The 13777-nt window shown below is 45.6% G+C and overlaps 1 long non-coding RNA gene across 1 annotated transcript; it reads right to left on the reverse strand.

The window, feature by feature from the left end:
* Window positions 1–214: 214 nt before the first annotated feature.
* LOC105357300 (uncharacterized) lies at window positions 215–2897 on the reverse strand. Its single transcript, XR_911288.4, has 3 exons — window positions 2194–2897; window positions 451–628; window positions 215–369 (listed from the first exon to the last, which is right to left on the reverse strand). It is a non-coding gene; the product is annotated as an uncharacterized LOC105357300 (long non-coding RNA).
* Window positions 2898–13777: the final 10880 nt, after the last annotated feature.

Raw genomic sequence — 13777 nt, forward strand, 5'->3', positions numbered from 1 at the left:
TGTCGAGGCGACGAAAAAGATCCCACTGAGCCGAGGACAGGAGAGTGATGGCCTCCGCTTGATGAGTAAGAAGATTTTCTTGTATGGATAAGGCATGTTGGAGCCCTTCCGGGTCAGCTGGGTCAGGAGTTTGGCCAGTTCGTTCTGTCATGGTTTGTCAAAAGTTCAGAGTGACCCAGATGCTGTAACCCAGAAGGAGACTAGGACAATAAGGTGAGTTAAGAAGTCTTTATATAGAAAGGTGAGTCTTAGGCTTCTTTCCAACAGGGGCGCAGCAGCTGGCTGGAGGAGAGCAGCAGCAGGATTCCAGACGAGGGACAGCGTGGAACCAGGGGACAGCGACCAGGTGAGATCCAGAGTAGATTATTCCTGAGTCAGAGACGATAGGGGCAATTAGTAACATGAAGCTTGGTAAACAGGACAAGAACTTGAGCAAGTCAAACTAAGCACCGTGGGAGGAAAACGAACTGGCGTCGAGTGGAGGTCCAGGAACTCCTTAAGAGGCCATGGCGGTGATGAGGGTAAGTGGAGACAGCTGGTCGCGTCCGGAGCAGAGCAGGCAGGGGAGGGGGAGAGCAGCTGGCAGAGGCACCATGTCAATCCACTTGGCACAGTTTGGAAAATTATCCTGCCAAGGTAAAAAAAAAACCGATGTGCATTCTCACTGTGATTAAATGCAGGACACAATGAAAGAATGCTCTATTCTGTTGAAAACCAGCTATTGTTAAGGGATAATGCCCTTCATAATGATGATTTCGGTGATAATGCCCAACGAGGTATCCCTTATCAGAAATTAATGGACAATGCAGAGATGCAAACCAAAAAAAAAATGTATTTCTACTAATGGACACCTTATAGGGCATAATCCCGGTCACTAACAATTATTGACTATTTGATAGGTGCAACGTGTTTTTAACATGCTAATGGCTACAGAGCCTGCTTTGACATCACCCTGCTGCAGCGAAGGAAAAGTGGTGTATACGATAAGTGTGACACACCATAATTTCAGACGATAGAAGGATACAACTTATTCAATCCAACCATAACAATAATCTGTGAAGAACTGTAACAGTGAACTCTGACAGAGCACATTAGGGTCGTTACAAAATACAGTATTTTTCCTACACCTACTTGTCCATATACATTAAAATAAAGGGAACACTTAAATAATTCAGTGTTACTCCAAACCAATCACACTTCTGTGTAACCAAGCTGTCCCATTAGGAAGCAACGCTGACTGACAATCAATTTCACATGTTTTTGTGCAAGTGCAATAGCAGAAGGTGGAAATAATAGGTGATCACCAAGACACCTCCAATAAAGAAGTGCTTCTGCAAGTGGTGACCACAGACAACTTCTCCGCCCATATGTATTCAGGATGATGTTTTAGTGACTTTTGAATGTTGCACTCCAGCAGTACCATGGGACGCCATCTACAACCCACACAAGTGGCCCAGGTAGTGCAACTAATTCAGGACGTCAGATCAATGCAAGCTGTGGCAAAAAGGTTTGCTGTGTCTGTCAGAATAGGATCCAGAGCATGGAGGCGCTACCAGGATACTGGCCAGTACACCAAGAGATGTGGAGGAGGCTGTAGAAGGGCAACAAGCCTGCATCAAGACCACTACCACCTCTTTGTGCAAGGAGAACCAGGAGGAGAACTGCCAGAGCCCACAAAATGACATCCAGCAGGCCACAAATGTGCACGTGTCTGCTCAAACTGTTAGACACAGACTCCATGATGGTGACATGAGGTCCCAACGTCTACAGGTGGGAGTTGTGCTTACAGCCCAACACTGTGCAAGACGTTTGGCATATGCTAGAAAACATCAAGATTGGTAAATTCATTGCTGGTGCCCTGTGCTCTTCAGATGAAAGCAGGTTCACACTGAAAACATGTGGCAGACTTGACAGGGTCTGGAGACCATCGAGAACATTGTACAATACTATGTTGCATGCACTGCCAACGTGACCGGTTTGGCAGTGGGTCAGTAACGCTTTGGGGTGGCATTTCTTTGGAGGGCCGCACAGCTCTCCAAATGCTAATTTTGATAAATAATTTTATTGTGGTTGCGTTGTCAGCACATATAACTATGTAAAAAATAAAGTATTTAAAATAACTTTTCATTAATTCAGGTATAGGATGTGTTTTTTGTAGTGTTCCATTTATTTTTTGAGCAGTGTTTTATTCACCATGAAACTGATTTGCAGCTGAAACATGTTGGGAATGGTTGAACTCAAGTATCTGCAACACACAAATAAAAGTATGTAATCATAATTCATGATGGGTTAGGATGACACCCTGCCTCCGGTTAGCACTGGATCAGATCATAGTAATCTGTATATACACAGTCTAAATGTGATGTTACTAAATCAGTGTAGGACAAAAAGGATCACTTTATGAACAAAACAAACAAAACATCTATTAATGGCATTCAAAATTTTTCTTTGGACAGGTGTTTACAAAGATTGTACTGTAAGTTTTTTGGGGTAAAACTGTGCATGTGTTTAAGCAGTTTTGTTTGCAGCTTTCACATCACAATCTGTTCCAGGGCTGTCTTTTTCTGTGAACTTTAGTGACTGCTCGATGTGAGCAGCTGGTCTGGTGTTGGAATGATGAAAGAGCAATGACAGCAGGATGGAGGGATGGGAGATGGCAGCAAAGTGGACGGGAATCACACAGTAGTTAGGTGAGCCATCTGTGGTGGCAGCGCTGTGGAGGCCCCTCTGACCTGCTGCAGAAGTTGTTCGTTGCCATGCATCAATAGTATCCATACAAACTTTATTCATTTTTTGCAGCAAGTCTGAATAAAACTTTGTGAATTTTGTTTTTTCTCTTCATCAAGACTTTAGGCTCTTTATCAAGGACTTTCAGCTTTTCAAAGCATCCTTTGTTTTTTTAAATGTATTTCATAAACACATATAACAGGCAACATGACAAAGAAAGGTGTTAGTAGGTAATTATTAATGTAAACAGGAGTTTCCATCACTTCATTGATTGGGATCGTTAACTTGATCCAAACCTTTTGACCTGGTTAACCTTTCAGCCTATACTTCAGCCAAGTTCAGCTACTCATTTATCCTTTTTAGCTCATTTAGGACATTACTGCCAAATGTGTCTTTTCAGCTAATAGCAGTCTAGCAGTAGCAGCAAAAAACCTACATAAAAAATGCAATCAAATATTTTTTAGCAAGAAATGGAATTTATAGCTGTTTCACCACATTCATTTCTAAAGTTTGACAGTTTTTTTTCTGTTTTAAATTGTAGCTTTGGGTCCTGATACACTATAATAGTTCTAAATATAAGTGAGAGCCCAGAGGAACATGCTAAACATGCTAAATCTCTGCATGGAACTAATAATAATAGTAATAATGGATTAGATTTATTTGTGCTTTTTCTTGTTGCTCAAAGCGTATATAATGTGCCCATTATTCATTCACTCCTCATTCATACTTGGTGATGGTAACTACTGATGTAGCCTCAGTTCCCCTGGGGCAGACTGACAGAGGCGTGGCTGCCAGTTCGCGCCTGCGGTCCCTCTGACCATCACCAGGACATTCATACAGATTCACACACCAGTGGAGCTGCACTGGAGGCAGGGAGGGTGAAGTGTCTTGCCCAAGGACACAACAACAACTGGCTGGAGGGAGCGGGGATCGAACCGCCGACCCTTTAGTCATTGGACAACCTGCTCTACCGCAACTGCCACCGGTAGTTATGTTCTCAATATTATATTAAGGTTTCAGCCAATGTTTTTGCATTGACTATCAGCATTGTTCTTGAAGCTAAGAAAGAAATCTAATTTCTGGTCTTCAGCATCCTCAGTGCTGAGATGGATGATTGCCCTTTGGTGCCCTTGTGTTTTATCGTTTGAACAGATGGACGTTAAGCTTTGAGACATCTGGAAAATGGATCCAAGGACTGGTAGAGGACTAGGGAGAACTCTTTCTGAAAGATCTGTAATTCAAAAAAAATTGTTGGGTTAGAAGCTGTAGCTCATAAAAGGTCCAAATCCCACACTCAAAAATCTCACTGGTGTACTTGACTCATGTTAAGTCAAATAAACTTATTTTAGATGTTAGACTCAGAGGCTAGCAGAGTAGTTACATTCAAGAAAAACTAACTATTTTTAAATAGTTGCCTGAGGTAAAAGTAAAAAGTTGCAATCTGATACTCAAGCATGATTAAAAACACAAAATTACAAAAAGTTCAAATAATGAAAATAATTATTAGTGTTATTATTCGTGTTATTTTAAAAAATTTGAATAAAGCCTTTAATTAATTTCAACAAAAAAGTAACTTCCTCTCATTTAAAAATCCATTTGGTCACTGAATCACTGACGTCAACAAAAGAATTGTGTTGCATGATACACTGCAAAAACGGAATCTTAACAAATTAAAAAGGCATGTTCTTGATGCATTTTTCCCATGATGGAGAATATATATAAAAACAATCAGGCTCAAAATTGCATTTAGTCATGAATTCAAAGAACCAAGACAGACTCAGATGCTGGAACCCGGAAGAAGATCCAATGGCGAGGAGGACGGCTGATGACAGCAGGTGAGTAGTAGAGTGAGAAATGGAAAACCTGGCGTGAAGTCGTGGCATGGCTGGAGGTTTTCTGCAAAGGCTGTGCTGGAGGGTAGACATGAACAGGAACCGTGGCGTGATCGAGGAGGTCCGATAGCTCTAGAGCTATAGAGCTCCCAAGTTAACACTCGTGGTGGGTTTTTTTCCTAAAAGCAAGACGTAGGAAATTATTAGCTTGAAACAACACTTTGAAAGTTGTTGGTGTCAGACAGGCCTGAGTATTTCAAAATCTTCTGATTTACTGGGATTTTCACCAACAACCATCTCTTGGGTTTACAGAAGACCACACACCTGTCAGATAAGAACGTGAAACTGAGAGTGCAATTCCCACAAAGGACAATGGAAGATATGAGAAACGTTGCCTGGTCTTAGTCTTCATGTCTGCTGCCACATTCAGGTGGTAGGGTCAACATTTGCCATGAAAGCATGTTTCTATTCTGCTTTGTGTCCGTGGTCCAGACTAGTGGTGGTGGTGTCATGGTGTGGAGGATATTTTCTTGGCACACTTGGGGCCCCTCAGTACCAACTGAGCATGGTTACACATGCCACAGCATTTCTGAGTATTGTTGTGGACCATGTCCGTCCCTTTATGACCACTGTTTACCATTTTTTGATGGCTACTTCCAGCAGGATAAGGCACTTTGTCATAAAGCTGGAATCATCTCAGACGAGTTTCTTGAACATTACAATGAGTTCACTGGACTCAAATGACCTCCACAGTCACCAGATCTCAACCCAAAAAATCACCAATGGAATGTGGTGGAACGGCAGATTGGCATCATGGAGGTTCAGCCAACAAATCTGCAGCAACTGCGTGATACTCTCATGTCAGTATGGACCATGCTCTCTGAGAAATGTTTCCAGAACCTTGTTGAATCCATACCATGAAGGATCAAGGCAGTTCTAAAGGCAAAGGGGTTCCAACCCGATACTAGCAAGTTGTGCCAAATAAAGAACTGGCTGGTGAGTGTATATTTGAAATTAGGTCTACTGACCTGAAACTCAAAACATTTTTCTTAAAATGCTACTTCCAGACATAGATAAAATCAAGTATTTCTCTAAACTGTATGTATATTTCTGCTGCTCACTGAAGTTGACAAAATTGACTTAGTTGGAAAAACAGTTTTAATGTCATTTTTGGGTCACAGATAAACACTCCCCTTCTGTTAATGAGTGATGTCTGTCAAAAGTGATGTAATGTTTCAAGCTTTTCCTTCATCATTTGCCATTTCTCTCTATTATGAAACCATTAATTCACTCTGTGGGCTCCCTTGTGCGGCTCCGGATTCATCCATTTAAGTGATGCATGGTTACAGCTCACAGCCAAAGAATAATTTGCCCCTTAATGTTCCCATAATCCTACAATGAAACATTAAACCCACAGAACATGGCAGAAACAATTGGTTCTTGCGCGAGAGGCTTTTAGAAGTTATTTATCAGCTATAGCAGCACGGGTGAACCTTTCAATGATGGATGTTCATGGAGGTCATTGATTCTATGTGCAAGAGGGCAAATGATGGACTCCAACTGGCCTAATTTGGGCAATACGTTACAAAAAAGATCTTTTATTTAACCACTTCAATAGAGTGAATAGTCTGCCTTATTTGAAAACGTCATGCAACTGCTTTACAGTGTATAGAAACAGGAGGCAATGATGCATTGTCCCACAAAATGTATCAAATGTATTTTTGATGGCATCTGTTGTATTTCCCAGTAATGTGAAAAGAGGCAAAAGCTTTGGTACAAGAAAACTGTCAAGGAGGAACTTAAATTTGCAGCAAATTAAAAAGCCACTCCAGAGAAAACTGTGTTTTTGGTGTGTTTTTTTTTTTTGCTTATTTTTTTTTTTTAACTTGTCCTGTCCAACAGCTAGGCAGGCAGATGAGAGCTGAGGGCCTCTTGTGTTGGACATATTTTACTTTAACAAGAGGGGTTATTAATCTTCAGACAAACCAAAGGTGTGACTGAACAAACCCCTTTTGTAATTGAGGCCAAACTTTATTCATTTCAACCATGATTGAAAATCTTTGGTGTTGGACCGGACGGAAAAGGAAAGAAGGGAAGAAGAGGGAGGGATGTCAGAGGGGGGGGGGGATGATAGTGAGAGGGGGGGGGTAAGACCATGAAGCAGCATAGAGCAGACAGGTTTACTGGTTGTTTATCGTTACGGTACAGTTCAAATGTAGTACAAAAAGGGCGGGGCCTGTTCACACACACTCAAATATTATCAACACCTGCTAGCTGCAAGAAATGTTCACATGTCAACATGTACACAAAACAGATAGTGCTCACACACTTATACTTATGCCTTTAAACCAACTAGTGTGAAATCTTTCATTCATTCAATCATGCAAACTATTAGTGCAAAGGTGAGCTAACACCTGTTCTCAGGTGAGTGTTTATGTTCTTCTAAAATGTATGGTGGAATGTGAAAAGAAGGAGGAGGAGCGCCCAGCCACCCCCACACCCAGACCCCCGCCACAGCAGCAGCGGCAGCCGAAATTCCCCCAACGCCACACGGGAACAGGCAGGGAACAACCGCCCCCCGGGCGACCAAGACCGCCACCCAGGCCAGGGCCAGCAGGACCGCCGCAAGGCCCCCAGAGCCAGAGAGCAGGGAGGCGCGGAGGGAAAGAGAGCGCCGCCCCAGCCCAGCCAGGAAAGCAGCCCCCCCGCCGCGCCGGAAGAGCCCAACGCAGGGCCCCACCGGAGAAGGACGCCCACAGCCCCAGACGAGCACCCCACCACCACCCAGGAGTTCCGGGCATCCCCCCGCCCCAACCCCAGGTACGAGCCAGGACCCCCCAAGGGAGACCCGCTCCGCACTCCAGGCAGCCACCCACCCGGCCCACGGTTGGTCCAGGGAAGAGCAAGGCAGGGGCCCGCCGCCCCCGCCCAGGACGGGGGAACCCCAGGGAAAAAAGGGTGGCCCACAAGGGGTGTTATAAATATGGCCCGACCAGGCTCGGCCATGTTGGAAGTTTGGCAGGGCCCAGCGCTCAGGGGCAAGGACCAGGACCCACCCCCCAGGGACACGAACACCCCCGGCTCAGGTGTAATATGAACCCCCCCCACCGTGCGGAGAGAGCACCGCCGGGCCCAGGGAGCCGGCACCCAAGGGACACGGCCGCCATCGCCAAGGGGCCCGCACCCCCCACCAGGGAAGGGGTAGGGGACAGATGGACCCAGGTCCCCCCCTTCCTTGCAAAATGTGTGTGCGTGTATGTGTGTTTGAGAGGGTGTGTGTGTGCATGTGTTTGTGTTTATGTTGGAATGTATATATTGAAGGGGGAGGGGTGTGTGTACTAAGGGGGGTGCAGTTAAAATTGGCGAGTAGGGCACTAAGGGGACATCTCCTGATTACTCACAGTGATGTCCCCCCACCCTCCCCACCAAGGGGCCCTAAATGTCTAAGGTGCGGTTAAAATTGGCGGGTAGGGTGCCAGGAGGACATCTGCTGCTTGCTTGCAGTGATGTCCAAGCACCCCCCCTACCAAGGACCCTACATGTCTAAGGTGCAAATAAAACCGAAAGAGGGGGGGCCCACTCCATACGGCAACCATAGGAGGGGGGCCACTGCCAAGTAACCCCCCCCCAAGGCGCATCGCAGGCTAGACCCCCCACCCCCTCACCCTAATATGAGGTTATATGAGGAAGGGGGTAAGTTGGGGACAGCTGGTCGACTGTGCCCCGGTGGTCAAACAGCTGTCCCCCAGCCCCCCCCCCAGCAAAGGGGCCAGGGCCACCCAGCCCAGGGGCCCCACCCCCGGAGGCGCTGACACCCCAAGCCCGGCACCACCCACCCCACACAGAAAGAGAGGAGCCAGAAAGCGTCGCCCCCCCGGAGCAAGCCCAGGCCCCCACCCCCAGACGCCGGCCCTAGAGGAGCTCTGGTCAGGCCTCGACGGGACCGAGGAGGCCAACCGGCCGAGGCAACCACTGATTGCCTCAGCGGAGACCCCGACCCGCTAGCCCCCCCGACCCGTACCAATAATGGGCCCCCCCTCCCCCCCAGAACGCCCCCCCACAGGACAGGGCCGACAAGCCCCCCACACCACCCCAGACCCCGCAGCCGAAGCGGATGACACCCAGAGCGACCGGGGGCCCCGAGAGGGTTGTCCCGTCCCGTCCCAGAGCCAGGGAAGGGCCGATTCCAGCCCCAGGTGCAGATGGGCAGCCCATCCGGCGCCGCTGCCCCCCCCCCCCGAGCAAGGCCCCCCGCCAAACCCCCCCAGCGCAGGCAAAGGGACCACCCCCCCAAGCCAAGCCAGACCACCACCCCACCCCCCCACCACGCACCCCCACACCCAAGCCCAGAGGACCACGCAGCGCCCCAGCCCGCCCCACCCAGGCACCGGACCCGACCCCCCGACCAACGGAGCCCCCACCGCCCCCGCCAGGCATCGGAGGCCCCGACCCCCACCCCAAACCACGGCAGAAGGGCAAGGAGCAGAGACGACCAAGCCCCCCACCCCCTAAGTCATGGAGTCAACCACAGGAGACCAGAGAGACTGAATTCTTTCAAAGTTACTTGAACTCTGGGCTGACATTTTTTCCAAGCTGATATGATCAAACAGCAGATTTCTGTGTTGACTTATGTTTATATTTTTCTTGTTTTTCCAATTTATTAAAATAGTTTTTTTGGCAATACAAAGAGTTTTGAAAATGATAGATGCTAATCCTTCTTCTATATCGATGGCACTCATGTCACCAAGCACACAAAGTGACGGTGAGGCCGTGATTGAAACCTTAAGCCAGACTGATAAATCGGCACATACCTGCTGCCAGAGAGCCTGGACAGGAGTGCAGAACCACAGTGCGTGCATGTAGCTGTCGGGTAGATTATTATCACAGTGCTCGCAAATGTCTGAGTTACTGAGACCCATCTTGAACATCCTCTGTCCAGTGTAGTTTTTTTGTTTTTGGTGTTTTTAACGTTTTAATGTTATAGTTGCCTTTTCTCATGAATAAGGACACATATAAAGAAAACTTTCCTTAAAATAGCATTTCTGCGTGTTTCGCTTTTCAAAATGATGTGAATAAGGAGCAGACATAAAAATGCCATTAGAAAAAGCTTGTAGCAGCAACGTAGGTGCTATAGTGTTATACTATAGATCAGGAGATGATTGGAGTGGGACTTTAAATCATTAGTAGAGAAGTGTGGTTTTAAAATTCACACGGGCTGGAAAGCCACATTTCCTTCAATTTTCCTTTGTTTTTCTTAGCTATAAGTTTAAAGTCAGACACTACAATTTATTTAGGCAATTCTAAAAGATTTAGGTGTGTCTGCTAGGACGTGTAAAAGTTCATTTGTGGTCACAGTTGTGTCTCTATAGTAAACGAAATGTTGTTTTTTTACTAAAATTAAACGTTGTGTAATTAATTTTAATGCAAGGGCTCTTGCTTTTAGCTGATTAAAAGTCATCATCAGGAAGTTTCTGTATGACGTGTTTATTTGATCAAGGTTACACAGCGGACAATGTTCCTTTAAAATACATGGAGGAAAATTACAAAGAAAAGCGTCAGAGTCTCAAAGGCGAAAAAAAAGGTCACTAAGTTCCTTATACACTAACAGGAGCCGCAATCTGTCCTTCAAATGGAACTTCATTATCCTGGAAAACATTAATACAAACCCAAACACAATGATCTGCAATGTTTACATCCATTTATGAAACACAAACAGCCACAACTCTAATGTTTCCCTAAAGGCCTGCAAGCTTTTCAGAGAATTACTTTAGATTTTAATCAATGAAAGTATATTAATATATAGGAAAATGTCACCGGTGTAATGCAATACCATTTTTGTAGGATGCTGCACTTGCTGCTGTTCTTCTAATAAACTAATATGATGCTATTTTTTTGTAGATTAACTGAGGAAACTGAAATAAATGTTGTTGTAGCCGTTTTTTGTTTTTTCTGCCAATTATCCTAATATAAAACAAGTAAACAAAAAAGTAAGTCAGACAAACAATAAACATATCTGCGGACAAAAAATGGGCAAACCTGTGTGGAGCACGCACATAATTTCGAGGTCGTACACCACTGGTGATCCCATAGAGTCAACATGTTCATGCTGCTTTTTTTTCTAAGCATGCTGCAGGCGACAGGTTGTGGTGAGCACTCAAACAGCACACAAGGGTTGGGTAAGGGAGAAATAGGTGAGACACAGGCATGTTGTAGAGATTTTTCACTGTTTGACCCCTCCAATCCTGCAGACAGTGCAAGGAACCCATAAGAGTACTGTTCACCTGATAAGTGTGAGCCACCTAAGTGCAGTGTTGGGGGTAATGGAAGACAAAGTATTGTACTGTAATTTAATTACTTTTTTCAGTAACGGAGGAACATAAACAAATTACAGTTCAAATTTTGGTACTTAATTACAATGGGACTTTAGAAACACTTGTTACGTCATTACTTAGGTTTTGTAGGCTCTGACATTTTCTCTTGGTTAAATGAAACCAAACAGAGGTTAATTTTCAAAAAACTGAGTAATTCAGTACGAGTCAATTCATACGCGTGTGCATTTGTGTGCAGAATTGGGGATCGGTCAAAGCACAGACATGCCCTGATTGCTGCAGTCAAATTGCTTTCCAAACTGGCTAAAAGATGAAACAAAAAGTGATCCTGCAAGGAGTCTCCTCATCCTTGAGGATCAGCAGGTGATCAGGGGCCTCATTTATAAAACTTTGCGTAGGATTTGCGTCAGAAGTGGCGTACGGATGAAACATAGGACGTGCGTACGCACAGAAATATTCGGATTTATAAAACCGTGCGCACGCACATCCTACGCATCTTTCCCTTAATAAATCACAACCAATTCTAAATGCAGCGCAGCTTTTGCGGCTTTATGACACGCCCATAGTTGCCCATAAATAGTCCGTGAAACGCCCACAAATGAATATTCATTGATTGCGAAACCATGCCAAACACGGAGAGGAAATGAAAAAAAACGTAACTTCACTCAATGTGAAGTAGCTGTTTGGAGGGCACAGTGTGGGCATTACTAATGTCAAAAAGGCACGTGAGTGGCAAACGGTGGCAGACGCCGTAAATGCTGTAGCCTCACAACCTCGGACCGTGGTTAAATAAAAAAGAAATGGTCGGACATCAAAGTCGAGGCAAAAACACGTCTGGCGCTGCATCGCCAGAGTGTGTCTGCAACGGGGGGGGGACACCGGAGCTGACCCCTCTTGATGAGAGACAAGCGGCAAGAATTGGGGAATCCCTTAGTGGAGTGGTGACTGAGGCGCAGGGGGACGCCGACGCACCAGATGCACCGGGTGACACACCCCCAAAAGCCCGCAGAGGTCCAACAGGATGGCTCGAGGAAGTCGGAACCGGCTCATAAGCCACTCGTCCTCGTTTGCCAGCAAGTCTTCTTGCTGTCTAAAGATGCGTTCACTCCGAATTCTTCCATTTGCCACATCTTCTAAGAGCGCAAGATCAGCCATTGTGCGTCATTACGCATTGTGATGGGGCATTTTATTTCCATCCATTTAATTGCATCTGACAAGCTACAGATGTCGGTAATAATCGACGTGGAAATGGGAAATTGATCAGCGCAAATGTTATTTCTTTTTGCTTTCTGAATGGTTGAGACATACGCCATACATTGTTTTTTCAAAAATAAAACAAACTAAAGGCATATGCATGAATACCATAATTCCGTAGCTTATGAAGAAATGTTTTACTATGAAAACAACTTTCCCCAGTGGACAATTAATGCATGTCTCTCTATCTATCCATCTGTCTGTCTGATTGCACCTATATCTGCTCCGCCAGACGGACACATTAACGAGAATATCAGGTTTGTACATTATTTCGTTCTGTTAACTATTATTTATGAGGATGAATTGCACAACATGCCAATATTGCAGAACATATTTCACTTTTCTTTTTGGAAATAAGTGTTCATTTGAATTTCTGTTGTAATTTTCGTTTGAGTGTTCGTGTAGCTGTTAATTGTAAGACTTGTATTGTGAAGTCGTCATGTAATTTATGAGAGGCAGTATTGTCATTTTCACTTTCACGTGTTTCTTCCATCTGCCGACGGTGTCGCCGTTTCTCATTTCATCCGTTTTTGTGCGTACGCCTGGGTCAGAGCTTGCGTGAAGGACCGCACATTTTCCCGTCAAGTTTACGTTTTATAAATATCAACTATTTCGTAGAGAGTGGCGTACGCCTTCTTTTGTGCGTACGCAACCTTTATAAATGAGGCCCCAGCAGAGCAGAGACCCGCCCTGGGTACTGATGGCCCTGAGTACTGATGTGTCGGTTGCGAATGAAACAACTCTGAAGTCCGTTCTTTAGTGTAAAAGACAAGGGCCGGCTCCTTCCTGGGAGCCATTTTGTTTCTCTATAACATTTCTCCTTTTTCACTTTATTTTTTCTCTGTAAGGTGCACGTGACTGCGTCTCTGGTCAGTATTGGTCAGCGCTCAATGCGTTCCACAGAGGGGTTGGGGGAGCGGGGGTAGTCCAGTATACTCGCAACAGAGCAGAGCCGAGTACAAAAGGCAGACGTAGAGAGGAAGAGACAGGTAAAATTGATTGTAATGGAATAAAATAAAGCTGGAGGATCTTTTTAGCATTGTCTTGATGAAAATAAGAAAAACATCATAAGGCCATGGAGCTGGAGTGATTGGGGCCGCTACGATGGCACCTGCAGCAGCTTTCCGCCTGCCAGACAGCTAACTGCCCGCAGGCCAGCATAGTAAGCACCGCTGCTTAGGGTCCGACTGCCAGACACTGAGCAGCAGCGCTCGCTTGATTATCTTGCTCTGCCCGCTCACTACACTGAGGTGCAGCAGACTGCTTCGTTTATTTTTGGGCGAAGAGGGGATACACCCTGCACAGGTCGCAAACCTGTCACAGAGCCTATGGAGCTGGAGCTACCGAATGCCGCTGCCCTGGGTCCGGCCAGCCGTCGTACGTAGCAGGCTCTATCGCAACAATAATCAGGACAATCTCCAGTAACCCTGTGGCCCCAGCGGGTTAGGACAATGGTTGGAAGTTCAGAATGAATGTCCACCCAATAAGCAGCCAAAATCATGAAATCTGTGTTGTTTTTTTATGACAGTTTCTGTAGGGCGATAGTAGTTCATTTCAAATTTGCCTCTGAATTTTGGGTGGGACTGCTGGCGAAGAGTAATCCTGTCCTCGCACCTGCCATCGTCATTTTATCTA

Source organism: Oryzias latipes, chromosome 22 (genome assembly GCF_053564925.1).
Source record: "Oryzias latipes strain Hd-rR chromosome 22, Olatipes_Hd-rR_3.1".
Lineage (NCBI taxonomy): Eukaryota > Metazoa > Chordata > Actinopteri > Beloniformes > Adrianichthyidae > Oryzias > Oryzias latipes.